Source organism: Rhodnius prolixus, unplaced genomic scaffold, assembly GCF_049639745.1.
Source record: "Rhodnius prolixus isolate KJV_2025 unplaced genomic scaffold, Rpr scaffold_21, whole genome shotgun sequence".
Classification (NCBI taxonomy): domain Eukaryota; kingdom Metazoa; phylum Arthropoda; class Insecta; order Hemiptera; family Reduviidae; genus Rhodnius; species Rhodnius prolixus.
The window spans coordinates 757,940-770,374 of record NW_027411606.1 but is presented as its reverse complement, the minus strand read 5'-3'; the positions used below and the strand labels follow the sequence as shown (position 1 = coordinate 770,374).

At 36.5% G+C, this 12,435-nt stretch overlaps 1 protein-coding gene and 1 long non-coding RNA gene across 3 annotated transcripts in view; one reads left to right on the top strand and one right to left on the bottom strand.

Moving 5' to 3' along the window:
* LOC141455063 (uncharacterized) overlaps positions 1 to 12,435 on the top strand; it is a 74,527-nt gene that overhangs the window by 41,038 nt on the left and 21,054 nt on the right. The window contains exons 2-3 of one of the 2 annotated variants that reach the window (XR_012459125.1): positions 104 to 214; positions 1,969 to 2,174. The exons of the other annotated variant lie outside the window; for it this stretch is intronic. This is a non-coding gene — a long non-coding RNA (uncharacterized lncRNA). The remainder of the gene's footprint in view (positions 1 to 103; positions 215 to 1,968; positions 2,175 to 12,435) is intronic. 2 annotated transcript variants of the gene reach the window in all.
* Positions 1 to 12,435, bottom strand: part of VGlut (Vesicular glutamate transporter) — a 97,627-nt gene that overhangs the window by 81,285 nt on the left and 3,907 nt on the right. The window lies entirely within an intron of this gene.

Here is a 12,435-nt window from a genome sequence, read left to right as displayed (position 1 = left end):
ATTTCGAACCTATAACATTTAAAATTATTTTTGAAAATACCTTTAATAAATGGAATTTTCATTTGTTTCAATAAAATTGAAATATATAATGTATTTTGGGCAGGCTGAAGAGCCACACAATTTGGATAAAAGAGCCGCGGGTTGCCGAACCCTGCTCTAGGAGGATACCCTGGGAATATGCCAAGGGCAGTCATAGTTCTTCTTTTCCAAACAAGTGAGTAAACACTACTATGAGGTTCACTTAGAATATAGGTTAGTGAACTTAGAAGGCTCCAGTCTTATACGACCTCAGAGTTGAAGAGCCTCAAGTTTCAATATTTATATATTCGAAGTTTGAGTATGAACAATGTCAAAGTCTTTGTGGCCAAAAAAGCCTTTGGAGGTTCTCTTTAGGTGTTTGTGTACGAGGTGTGTTCAAAAAGTAACGGGAATTTTCGTTTTTTGAAAAAAATATTTATTTATTCATCTACATTAATATTGTCGCCTTCAAAGTAGTCCCCTTCGCATACAATACACTTGTGCCAGCGCTTTTTCCAATCCTCGAAACACTTCTGAAACTCGATCTTTGTGATAGCTTTCAGCGATTCGCTTTTAATGTCATCTATGCTTGTAAAACGACGGCCTTTTAATGTTCTCTTTATGTTTGGAAATAGAAAAAAGTCACATGGAGCCATGTCTGGCGAATATGGAGGCTGGGGCATCGTTAAAGTTTTGTTTTTGGCCAAAAATTCACGAACAAGCAATGAAGTGTGAGCAGGTGCATTATCGTGGTGCAAAATCCATGAATTGTTTTGCCACAAATCCGGGCGTTTTTTTCGGATTGCTTCACGCAAACGGCGTTGAACTTGTAGGTAGTACTCCTTATTGATTGTTTGACCTTGTGGCAAGAATTCATGATGCACTATGCCATTAAAATCGAAGAACACAGTGAGCATAACCTTCACATTCGACCGCACTTGTCGAGCCTTTTTCGGTCTTGGCGATCCAGAATGTCTCCATTGGGACGATTGAGCCTTAGTTTCGACATCATATCCGTAAACCCATGTTTCGTCACCTGTTATAACACGTTTCAGTAGATCCGCATCGTTGTCGACTTCATTGAGTGACTCTTGAGCAACTTCCATTCTCCGCTGTTTTTGTTCGAAATTCAACAATTTTGGAACAAATTTTGCTGCCACACGTTTCATACCCAAAACATCCGAAAAAATTTCATGGCATGAGCCAATTGATATGGCAACATCATCAGCGACTTCTCTGATTGTGATTCGGCGATCGTTCATAACCATTTCTTTCACTTTTTTCACGTTTTCATCGGTTGTTGATGTGCTTGGACGTCCAGGTCGTTCGTCATCTTCAACGTTTTCGCGGCCATCTTGGAAACGCTTATACCACTCGTAAATCCTTGTTTTACTCATAGCAGACTCACCATATGCCTTTATTAACATTTCACACACTTTATTTCATTTTTTACGCAAAATTTAATACAAATTCTTTGATCCATTTTTTTTAACAAACAAAAATCGCCAAGCTCGAAAAACACGTCTAACCTTAACGGCTGCCACTTAAGAAGTAAACAATGAATATTACTGAAAATTTTATCGTACTTCAGGGGCATGTGTACCAACATAATAAAAAAAAAAATTTTACAATCAGACTCCAAACCCGCGAAATTTAAAAATTCCCGTTACTTTTTGAACACACCTCGTATATCCTAGAATGAATAATCTGTAAAAGCATGCCTTTCTGTCTGTGAACAGTTTTGTGAGTAAATTTGCGGTTGTTAACTAGAGGTATCGGGAATTTACAATTTAACTACGTCTCATTGGGGACCTATGTTTATCATGGCAGATGAGGATGTGCGATGCTCCTAACCCGCCCTGAGATATCAAGGTCGCTGAAGAAGTGGCTGGCCCTCTTTTTCCGAAAATGAAAATCAATAAATCTCATTGAATAATTTGTTTGTTTTAGAGATAATTTGGAAACTAAATAATATGAAGGATTTCCAGCATCAGGTTTGCGAAAGGGACATACACTCTGTAGATTAAGCATTAGCTTGTAAAATTCCTTACGATAAGCTAAGAAATGCATGCTGTGAAGGGCTTAGTTTAACAAAGCCTCGTTAAGAAATTCAATTATTATTTTGTCTAATCAAAACGAAGACCATAACATCTAATGTAAGTAGTATCGTAATATAAAGTAAGTATGTAACCATTTATCACGATTCTTAATATTAGAGTATTGAAATACAAAAATAAAATAAAATAAGAGATGACGGTTGGTTGTTTGGTGCTGATAAGGAGCTAAGCCTACTTAGAACAGCCTAATCAGAAAGGACACTGCCAATTGGATTCCAGGATTATGGGACCCTTCCAGTTCTGGCAACTAGCTCATTATTTTACCGTCTACAGTTCTTGTCAACCATAGAGCAATAATTTACCACTCACTACAGCAAAATGTTACCAATTGTAGCTCATATTTTGTCACTAACAAACAACTTGAAATTTGTTCTTCAAATTGAATAGACAAGATACAATTTGTACTACAAATTCAAAAATTTTTAACAAATGAACGTCTGCAAAATGCACAATATTCTCTCTAAAGGTTTTTTTCCCCTTCTTTTTTGGTAATTATTAATTGCATTATCATTGAAAGTATAATTCTGAATGATAAAGCCAGGCTTCCCATTGTTGTCATTGTACGAGGGTCGTTTGAAAAGTCCGTGCAAAGTCAGAGAGATAGCACTACTGGCGCGTATCGAGGTTATGTTTAGTTAGTAGCATCTCTTGGAAGAACACACACCAAGTTTCAGCCAGATCGGTCTATTTCTTTGTGTTTGGCATTCGTTTGAATCGAGGAAGTCGAGTGATTTTCAAAAAATGGACGAAAAAGAATTTCGTGTGTTGATTAAACACTACTTTATGAAAGGCAAAACGCCTCAGGAGACTAAAGAGAAGCTTGATAAACATTATGGTGACTCTGCACCTTCGATTAGAACAGTTTATAAGTGGTTTCAAAATTTTCGGAGTGGACATATGGGCACAAGTGACGCTTAACGTTCTGGACGCCCTGTTGAGGTTACTACTCCAGAAATCATTGATAAAATCCATGATATGGTGATGGATGACAGAAAAGTGAAGGTACGTGAGATTGCTAGTGCTGTGGGCATTTCAAATGAACGGGTACATAATATTTTGCATCAACATTTGGACATGACAAAGCTATCCGCAAGATGGGTGCCGCGATTGCTCACGCTTGACCAAAAACGAAATCGTGTGAAGTGTTGCAAGGACGGTTTGCAGCTGTTCCAGAAGAATCCGCAGGACTTTAAGCGTCGTTTCGTCACTGTGGATGAAACATGGATACATCACTACACTCCTGAGACCAAAGAACAGTCTAAACAATGGGTTACCAAGGGGGAATCTGCGCCAAAAAAGGCGAAGACCGTTCCTTCGGCCGGAAAGATTATGGCGACTGTCTTTTGGGATTCGCAAGGAATAATCCTCATCGACTATCTGGAAAAGGGTAAAACTATTACAGGTGCATATTATTCATCGTTATTGGACCGTTTGAAAACCAAGCTGCAAGAAAAACGCCCACGATTGGCCCACAAAAAAGTCCTTTCCCATCACGACAACGCACCAGCTCACACCTCAGCAGTTGTGGTCGCAAAATTAATGGAAATAGGGTTCCAACTCGTTTCACATCCCCCCTATTCTCCAGACTTGGCTCCCTCGGACTACTATTTGTTCCCCAATATGAAGAAATGGCTGGCGGGAAAAAGATTTTATTCAAACGAGGAGGTGATTGCAGAAACGAATGGCTATTTTTCAGACTTGGACAAATCCTATTATTCGGAAGGGATCAACAAACTAGAGCAGCGTTGGACGAAGTGTATAAGCCTAAAAGGAGACTATGTTGAAAAATAAAAAAGGTTTACCCCAAAAAATTAAGTAGTTTTTATTTTTGCACGGACTTTTCAAACGACCCTCGTATGTTACTTTCTCTGACTATTCATTAAGCTAATTTCTGCAATCGTGTAAGATTTTAATTGAGCCGAAGGAAGAGTGCATCAAGGTTTCGAAAATCAGTTTTTCCCAAATCTTTAATAATAATATTAAAATTATTTTCCATTTATCTTGATATGTTATTATTTATATTTCATTCAAGTGTTATAAAAAAAGAGAAGTGTTTATTTAAATAATAGTATTTTCAACGGTTAGAAGGGGAGAATCAATACCACATAAGTCCCTCGGTAGTATAAACAATTGTGCGATGGAGGGTGGCCATGCATTTAGTTAAACAAACTGAAATGTTTATCCAAAACGATGACACTCTGTTTTGGATGGTCCATAAATCCCTACCCTCTAAAACACAAAATCAATCACATTCAATCATTTTCTGTGCAACTTGCAAATGGGCCACTTTTAGTTCCTAATAATGTGAGTAATTTATCACTTAAACTAACCGGTCGCACTCTTCTACTTTCAACTAGTTGTAGCTTAAAGATTTCTTTTCATCAAATTTACAATATGTGTCTTCTCCAGTGGTGTTAGTTTTACAATCAATTTCAATACTTCTGAGGAAGATACCAACTCTCTCAAAATTATTATCCTTTGTAAAGAAGTAGAAACAAAATTAGTAGATCTAAGTAATATCTAGTCATTCACGCCAAGTTCCAAGAGTGGAATCTTATCAAATAGGTCGTTAAGTTCCGATCAACCAATGTTTTTTAAACTTTAAATTGTGACAAATTGAATTCACTTTAATATTACATGCATGCTAAAATAGGAGTTATAAAAATGTATCTTTAAAAGTGAGCGATGTACACCTAGTTTAAGTATGAAGTGAATCAACAAAGCACTTGGTTTTAAGCAGAATGACTGCTAAAGAAGAATAGCGCCGGGAGCGTACCCTATTTATTTAGATCATTTTATTTACTGTGCAATTTAAATCGAATCTAGTTGGCAGTCGCCACATGATTACCTCCACAAAGGGGCCTGCAGAGGTTCTGACGCCCAACGGCTCACACAAAAACCTGGAGCCGGTCCTAATACACAGGGTAGCCGGAATTTGTAGTCACAAATGCAGAAGGAAATGGAAAGATTAGGAATCTCGTCTAGTTTTACAGGAAAGATTGAAATTTTGAATACCCGGTTAACCCGGATGCTGACGTTTGTCCTGCTGTGTATACATTCTACCTCTGGCTTAATTATTAATGTACTGAAGCAAAAATATCAATCTTTGCAGTAAAACTAGACGAGTATTACCTATTTTTCCATTAATTTTGCAGTTTTAATCAAAATTCAGGCAACCCTGTGTATACATTCCACCACTGGCTTAATTATTAATACACTGAATCAGAAATATCAATCTTTGCAGTAAAACTAGACGAGTATTCCTTATTTTTCCTTTCATCTTGCTATGTAACATCAAATTCGGACTACCCAGTTTGCGTAATCAAATGCACGCATGAATTTTGAATCACCATGACAAAATATTGGAAAAATAAGTAATTTTTACCTAGTTTTGAAAAACGTATGATTTCTGCTTGAGTGTATTCATAAATAAGCCAGAAGTGAATTGTACAAACAGAGTAACCTTTAATTAGAAGTTACGTTTGAGAAATTAATGGAAAAATTGGGAATTTTCGTCTAGTTTGAATGGAAGAATTAGGATTTCTACTTCAATGTATTAATAATTAAGCCAGTGGTGGAATGTACACACAGCAGGGCCATCGGCAGCACCCGGCTTACCTGGGCAAGTGCCAGGACCCACATCGCAATTAGGGGTTTCCGGTAATTGCCCTGTCACCGAGTGGAAGACCCAGGAGAAGCGATTAAAGCGAATCAAGAAGTTGTATCAACAAAGCACAAGGCACATATGGTTCTAAACAGAATGACTGCCAAAGACGACTGACGGCTAATCTTCAGAATAGCAACTGGGGGCGTGGCATATTTATTTAAATCCTTTTATTTACTGTATAATTTTTAATCTGGTTGGCTATGCCCACATGATTTCCTCTACAAAGGGGCTCGCTGAGGCTCAGTAGCCCAAGGGCCAACACAAACTAGGAGCCGGCCCTGTACCCCATACCGGGGAACAGATAGAACATTGTAGATCTTAAAGAAAATACTAGCAGAAAGATTTATATTTTGAAGTGGTTTTCATTCTCTCTGACATGGAAGTGATTGAAGTAATGACAAACTTAGTTTTAGTAATCTAACTCAGCATGAATAAAAATAAAGTTTACATCATACTTGAAGTAGAAATTTTATTTATATACAACGATGCCATTAAACGTTGATGTGACATGGTTGGAATACATTAACATGGTCTGCGATAATAGCTAACAAATGCTTGGGTAAGCATTTTAAAGTAACATTGAACGGACGGGGTTTCCATGCTGATAGTTACGGAAAAGGGGAATATATTTAAAGCTGAAATGGGTGGAGCTGAAACCGTTCTATTGAAGTGGATGGCTTATAGGGAGTAACCGGGTCCTGCAAACAGTGAGGCCCGAACTTCGGGAAATTAATCCAGACAGTATTAGCATACAGTTTACTCTCTTCTTTGTATAAACATGGCGCGCATTCTATATTGATCTTTAAGTACTTGTGTTCTGTCCAACTTGGTTTCCCTTCAAACTTGCCTTCTCAAGATCTTCAGATTGTATTTTTTTTTTATATATAGTGTAAACAAAAAGCTGGGAAATAATTGTTTAAAAAACCTTAGACTAAGTTTTGATTTGAAGACTAAAATCAATAAGTTTTTAATTATTTTCTCCTACTAATATCTTTCCATTCTAAAACTTAAGCTTTAAATGCCGTTTCATTAATTAGAATTGAAACAAACTTCATTGAATTTAATGCCTTCAGAAAAAGTCACATAAAAAGAATAGCTCCATCTGGAATTTCGCCACTTTTTCGTTATGTCTTACTATAATGAGTTTTTTAAGTGATGGAGTCTTAGCCCGAAGTGCCTTCCTCAAAGCGGAGGAAATCTTTAATGATCTGATTTGGAAAGATTTTCGTGCATTTAAGTCTTCCAGTAACGATTTAGAGACAGTTTCATAGATAGTCTATCGATTGTAAAACCTTTGATACTTTTGTGAATTAAGTGATTAATCTTTGTTGGTAACAAGTTATTTGGTAAAGAAAAAAGTACTACTCCTTGATCTTAGCTCAAAAGTCCATGAAGCGATTGAAGAAATAGAGGTAAACTCGTCACAGTCCAAACATCTACGGGTACTTGGAGTAGAATTACTAGTGCAATGAACACCCCGTACAGGGAGTGGAGACATTCTTTAGATTCTTTAGGTTTCTCGGCGAAATCCAATTCTACCACCACTCATTCACTAACATGAGAATTAAGAGGATTCGGACTTGGGTCGGTCGCTAGCACTTCCTTATTGTCGAATAATATACAATATTAACCCAGATTTATAATAAAGCAAAAGTTCGGACATAGGTGTAATCGTTATTTGTGATAAAATTATTTAAATTTGTAGTAAAAGAATGGAAAATACGTAATACTTTTTTAGTAAAACATTGATTAATAATCCGTTCGAATTCCGAAGCGTTAGTGTCTTCAAGATATTTTACATTTATTCCATCCGTAAAGTTATAATACCACTAGGGATTTTCTTTGCATTAATTTAAAATTTCTTATTTATCTTGCTTCTTGAGTATGCAATAAATAAGCGAAAAATTTATAAATGGAAAAGTTAGAATTACATCTTTTTATCATTCCCTAATAATTTAATTCATTTCAATGTCAAGATAGCAAATTATTGTATTTTGTTTGAAAAAATTTAAGAAATTGAAAACTAAATTGAGTTTGATTAAATACCCGTGAAATGTGTTTAAGAAATATAGGAAAACATAATTCTGAAAAAAGTATATATTCACATGATGAGGTTTCAACTTTTGAGCAAACCGTTTGTGTTAACATACTTAAAATAATAAGGCTCCCCTACTGTCAATCAAAGCAAGAGATTCTTGTTACTGGAATTGGAGAAATATATGTAAAACTATAGGATATGAATATTGACATCATCCGTGGGTTGTAAATCCTCTTACCGAGATCTGACAGTACTAACTAGATGTTCGGACTTAACGAAGTTATAATGCCTATGAGCTTAACTAGAATTAGGAGAAAACCTACTGATTGTGGATTGTACGATGGCAAAACCAATTTAACAGCATAAATCTTGGTGAAATATTGACTGTAAATTTACTTAAAAAAGGTACTCTGTTATCTGTGATTTGAAGGGTTTTAAGTAAAAATTTACTACTGCTTTGCTAAGTGCAAATTTTGAGATTGTGTTAAATATTCGGTATAGTTTTATTCCGTGATGGTGAACCTATGACACGCGTGACAGATGAGTGTCACGCGAACTCATTTTGGGTGAGATGCATCGATAGGGACAAAATATTATTATATAATATTAAATAAGAATTTCATTTCAAATTTGGGATTATTCAAAATTTTGACTCGCCTAGCTCAAAAGATTCGTCATCACTGGTTTTATTTCATCAAAAACGCATTGTGTTTTTAAGTATTGGCTCAACTAGTTAAGTAGTTGGTTTCATTGGTTAAAACACACTGAACTATTAATTAAAACAATTTATTACGCAGTTCCAAAAGTTATAATTCGTTCAGTAAGGTCTGACTGCACTCTAAATAGCTGCAAAAACTGTCTTAAGTCTTTCTTTGAATAATTTATTTGAAATTCTTTCTTATAATTCTTTATAAACGATTTGCTTGGATCGTTTTTAATGTGCAAGTAAAAGTTCAGGAGTTGATTTCAAAATAAAATTGATAGAAAAGTTAAAAATTTACATTCAGACTTGAAAAAGTTAAAAGAAGATTAAATTCAGCCTTCTGGGTCTAGAGGTCCCCTCAGCACAATTTAACCCTCTATTATTATTTAAAAGGAGCGCCATATAGAGCCGGACAAAATGGCCAACAATTTTCAAGCCCTACTTCCAAATTGATCACATTAACTCGAAATCTACCGACTAATCCTTTATTAGTACTTCCAGTTTCCTCTGGTTGGATGGATTCCTCCCGTACTTCCTGAAGAGTTGACATAGAAAATGGGTAGCACCTGCCTGCATATCTTCCCTTATACGAGGGTCGTTTGAAAAGTCCGTGCAAAGTCAGAGAGATAGCACCACTGGCGCGTATCGAGGTTATGTTTAGTTAGTAGCATCTCTTGGAAGAACACACACCAAGTTTCAGTCAGATCGGTCTATTTCTTTGTGTTTGGCATTCGTTTGAATCGAGGAAGTCGAGTGATTTTCAAAAAATGGACGAAAAAGAATTTCGTGTGTTGATTAAACACTACTTTATGAAAGGCAAAACGCCTCAGGAGACTAAAGAGAAGCTTGTTAAACATTATGGTGACTCTGCACCTTCGATTAGAACAGTTTATAAGTGGTTTTCAAAATTTTCGGAGTGGCCATATGGGCACGAGTGACGCTTAATGTAACTGGACGCCCTGTTGAGGTTACTACTCCAGAAATCATTGATAAAATCCATGATAAGGTGATGGATGGCAGAAGAGTGAAGGTGCGTGAGATTGCTAGTGCTGTGGGCTTCTCGAATGAACGGGTACATAATATTTTGCATCAACATTTGGACATGACAAAGCTATCCGCAAGATGGGTGCCGCGATTGCTCACGCTTGACCAAAAACGAAATCGTGTGAAGTGTTGCAAGGACGGTTTGCAGCTGTTCCAGAAGAATCCGCAGGACTTTAAGCGTCGTTTCGTCACTGTGGATGAAACATGGATACATTACTACACTCCTCTCTTACAGATATATCCCTTTAAACTTGATGACCAAGCGAAGCTTGTGATTTTCTAGAAGGATTTAAAATCGATGTGAGGAATAAAAGAGATGAAGAATGAAGTACCAAGAATGGAATACAAGGTTTTATAAATTTAAATAGAACTTATATTTTTTTTCATAAAGATAAATTCGCAATTACTCTGTAGTGACCTGTAAAACTTCGTAGAAGATGTGGTTAAATCTTCATCAGAATGAAACCTTATTCTTCTGATTTAATTTGAGCTGACTTCTTCGATCAATTATTATTATTATTATTATATTTATTATTATATTACTTTTATTTTAATTAGTGTCTTCGGTACTCCAATTTGCCTTTATTCAAACTTTGAAGTACCTAAAATCAGTGATTGTGAAATATAACATTAATTTAAGCTTTTAAAGTCACGTTATGACCAGAGCTCTAATTTCCATTTGGTTGTTTTCTGATCGCATGTTTTTGTTCATTCTAGAGTGCCACCGCCTAAGTTAAATCCTGTGTGCGCTTTAATATTCAGATTATTCATTTTAATGTACTTAATTTTGATGACAAAAAACTCGTAACCAACCAAGTTTAAACAACCAAGTTCAAAGATCGTGAAATGAAGCAGCAGTAAGACGAAAAATAGTCAAGATTATTTTTTCAATTTTATGGATCTCTCGACCTATTTTCAACATTCTGAAAAAAAATAATTTTTTTTGTCAATTAAATCAATGCAGTTTCCTAGAGCTGAATTTGTTTAAAGGGGTTAACCCATTTCTAGATGGTTATAAATTCCCAATAGTTTTTCTACATAAGATGGAAAGACTTTCCTGTTGGCAAGATGCCAGGATAGCTCTTCAATCGAATTTCCTGTCTCGAGTCTTGGACATATTTTTCCTGGACGTTCAGCTGGTTCGCTAAAGCTGTCCGTTACGCTACATTAGATCCATTTCTCGCTATAGGCTATAAATTTGCTGTTTCTCAAAAAATCAAATGAAAATATTTTGACGAACGACTCGAAAGTGTGTATTTAAAAAGATGCTGACTTTTTTTTGGGATGACTCCTACTTAAAGGCCTTCTTTTGTGCTTTTCCAAATGATCAATTATGAATTTTATACAATACAATGGTTTTTAACATCATCGGAAAACATTTCAAAGATTGAAGTTAATGTATCATACATTTTTTTTATTGTTCACTTTTCCTTCTGACCAATTCAGTCTTCATTTTGGGGATGTACATTATTCTTAGATTCTTCAGACAATCTACTCTTCCAATACATCTATTCTACTCTCACAAAACTAAAATTTGAAATGCTCAGTCACTGAAGTTAACATTGTAAGTTAATGGAACAACGTCATTTCTAACATCCATGGAAAATTTTTTTGCTATACGAGGGGGTACCCAAAAATAACCGGAATTGCGTTGCCGCGCATGGAGCTTATGTAGTACGCATTTCTGCCGCTAGACGTGTATAGCGCAATTCCTTGCCAGTTCAGTCCTGCCTGTGTTGTCTGCCTGGCTTGTTCTGTTCATCTGCAGTGATTGTTTTTACCAGCGCTGTTTTGTTCTTTTTTTAGTTTTTTATGATGGCAAGTTTAAGTGAACAACGTGCAGCTCTGAAATTTTGTTTTCTACTCGGCAAAAATGCTGCTGAAAGTGTTTTAATGTTGAAAACAGCTTACAAAGATGACGCTATGGGAAAAACTCAAGTATACGAGTGGTTTACTCGGTTTAAAAATGGCGACATGTCGATTGATGACAAACCTCGTTCTGGACGTCCATCAACTGCCCGAATCGACGAAAATGTTGAAAAAATTCGAGAGCTGGTGTTCACAGACCGTCGACAGACAATTGATCAACTGTCAGAGAGTAGTGGGTTATCTTGGAGCTCGGTTCAGCGAATTTTAACGGAAGATTTGGGGATGAAAAGGGTTGCTGCCAAGTTTGTTCCTCGAGTTCTGACTGACAATCAAAAAGAACATCGAGTTGAAACATGTCGTGCTTTGAAACAACAGCTTGAAACTGATCCAGACTTTCTGTCAAAGGTCATTACTGGTGATGAGTCATTGTGCTATGGTTATGACCCAGAAACAAAGCAATAGTCGAGCCAATGGAAGACGTCATCTTCACCCCGACCAAAAAAATGTCGTCAAGTCAAGTCAAACATCAAAACAATGCTGATTTGCTTTTTTGATGCCAAAGGCGTAGTCCATTCAGAGTTTGTCCCCCCAGGTCAGACCGTCAATCAAACCTTGTATTTGGAAGTTTTGAAAAGATTGCGCAATAGTGTTCGCCAAAAAAGACCCGATTTGTGGCAAACAGGAGACTGGTTCTTCCACCACGACAATGCACCTGCACACACAGCCATCTCTGTTACACAGTTTTTGGCTAAAAATGGCATGGTTCCGCTGCCCCCACGCACCTTACTCGCCTGACCTGGCTCCGTGCGACTTTTTCTTATTTCCACGCATGAAAAAGGGCATGAAAGGTCACCGATTTGACAACATTGAAGAGGTCAAGAAAAAAACGAAGAAGGAGCTGTCAGCCATTTCTAAAGATGACTACAAAAAATGTTTCGAACAGTGGAAGCACCGGTGGGACAAATGTATTAGTTGTAAT